Genomic DNA, 2,626 nt, shown 5'->3' on the forward strand with positions numbered 1-2,626 from the left:
CTACCATGTTCAGGGAAGATGTTAGTGAGTAGTTCGTTTCTCGGCAGGGGTGTTTCTTCAGACTGAAGAGTACTTCCTTTGTTTAGGATTCGACACGTACATTTTGTGACTCTGGATTCCTCGGGAACCCAGATGGAAGCTCGAAGTCGCGTTTGACACAGACTTGGTTCGCAGAGATTAGTGTATGCCTTTCCTTGGGCGAAGTCACATCCTTTTGAAAACCCTTCTATCTTCGTGACACATGGTGTTCGTTGAGGAAAGCCCCCCCAGAAGAAGTTGTTCCGCGAGTATGGTGTATCACTCTTCCTTCCCCTCCGTTTTCTTTCGCACTTTGCTTCAAGCCGCTTCGTCCCTCAGCAAAGCCGATGGCAGTCGAAGGACCGCCCCTCCACAGCAGCGTTGTTTCTTAGACTTAAGTGTATAGCACGTCCCTTACGCTTCCTCCCCTTTCCAGACACACACCTCTCTAGGGGACAACTAGTGTGTTGGTTGTCCCATTCGAGCCCCATTTTTCTTCACAAATCAGCGTGTGGCATCTTCCTTGCGCTTTCAAACAAAGTACTGACAACGCTTCTATCTTCCCGAAACAAGATCTGAGTTGGGAGAAGCTTTCGACCCAAGTTCGTTCTCAAGCAGTGGTATATGGCACAGTAGTTGTGCCTTCGCTTTTAACGTTGGAAATTTCCTGCGTCTTCTTCCCTGTAGATGGCAGTGGAAAGACTATTTCTCTCTACCGCTTTGTTCCTTGAGAGGTGAGTGTGAGACACTTACACATATATCTCAAAAGGCGTCATGCTTCCCGCACCGAGAGGTGAGCACGAAATCGTGTTGGACGTGGCCTTGTTTCTCTGAGTTCAGTGGAAGGCGCTGCTGAGGCTAGCTCACGTACCTTTGAAGGCCCTTCCAACTTCATGACACAAGACTTTCGTGGAGAGGGACCCTCCACACACCGTGTTCCTCACTGTAGTGTATCGCGCTTTCCGTCTCTTTTCTCTCGCCCTAAGCTTTAACAAGGTGCTTCCATCCGTACGGAAAGGGCTGGTCGTCGACGGACGGCAACCCTCTAGATTTGTTCTTAGAGTCAAACACCCGTAGGCAAGCCTCCTTACGCTTCCTCACATCATACCTCTCCATACTCATCCTTCTTCATGGAACGAACAGTAGACACATTCGAAACGGACGGCCGACTCTAGGGTACGTCCCTCATGCCTCCACACCCACGACGGAAAACACTTTTATCTTCCTGAAACAATATGATAGCTGAGGGCAGACTTCTTCACAAGGGGTTCGTCAAGCACCGTCACAGGGCACGGCACCTTCTTTATGCCTTCACACGTTCATGCCAGAAGGCCGCTCATACGCAGGTGGTGTATGGCTTTCCAGGACTTCCTTCTCACACTTAAAGGCATGACCTGTTCCCTCTGCTGTCTCTCATACTCTTTGAAAACGTTCCTCGCGGAACAAGATTGGAATGGCGAGGGACCATCTACCCTAAGTATGTCTGTGCCACAGGCACGGGGCACATTCCTCGCGCTGCCACACTTACGTTGGAATAGACGAGCATTTTCAGGGAAGGTGTTAGTAGAAACACGGTTTCTCTGCAGTGGTGTTTCTTCAGACTGAAGTGCACGCCGCCTGTTTCGGATTCAACACATACCTGTTGTGACTATGTTCTCCCCGTGACGCCAGAGGTCAGCTCGAAGTCGCCTTCGACACAGACTTGTTTCGCGCAGTTTAGTCTGGGGCTTTCCTTTGGCGAACTCACGTACATTTGGAAAACCCTTCTAGCGTCGTGACCCATGGTGTTCATTGAGCGAAGCCCTCCATACCACGTTGTTCCACGAGGAAGGCCTATCGGGCTTTTCCTCTGCTTCCTTTCATACTTGGCGTAAAGCCGCTTCGATCCTTCGGAAAGGAGAAGGGAGTCGAAGGACCGCTCCTCCACAGCATTGTTTTTGAGACCTAAGTGTAGAGCTCGTTCCTTACGCTTCCTCCGATTTCCAGACACACACCGCTCTAGGGGACAACGTGTTCGTTGGTGGTCACATTCGACGCACATTTTTCCTCACAATTCCGCGGATGGCATTTTCCTGACGCTTTCACACGAAGTCCTGAAAACGCTTGTCTCTCCCTGAAACAAGATCTGAGTTGAGAGAAGCTTGGGACACAACTCCTTTCTCAAACAGTGGTATATGGCACAGTAGTTGTGCCTTCACTTTTAACGGTGGAAAGTTCTTCCATCTCTTCCCTGTAGGTGGTAGTGGAAAGACTGTTTCCCTACACTTTCGTTTCTTGAGAGGTGAGTGTAAGACACTTACCTTCTATAGCAACACACACATACCTCCAAAGGCTTCTTTCTTCAAGAACCCAGATGTTAGCACGAAAGCCTGATGGACATGGCCTCGTTTCTCAGAATTCAGTGTAAGGCTACTACCACTGAGGCTAGCCCGCGTACATTGGAAGACCCATCCACCTCCACGACACAGGACTTAATGGAGAGAAACCCTCCGCCCAACGTGTTCCTCCCTGGACGGTATCGCGCGTTCCATCTCTTTCCTTTCACACCCGGTTTAACAAGCCGCTTCCACCCTTACGAAAAGAGACGGTAGTCGAAGGACGCCAACCC

Source organism: Eumetopias jubatus, unplaced genomic scaffold, assembly GCF_037043125.1.
Source record: "Eumetopias jubatus isolate StellerSeaLion01/CBP00866 unplaced genomic scaffold, mEumJub1_p1.0 scaffold_175, whole genome shotgun sequence".
Taxonomy (NCBI): Eukaryota; Metazoa; Chordata; class Mammalia; order Carnivora; family Otariidae; genus Eumetopias; species Eumetopias jubatus.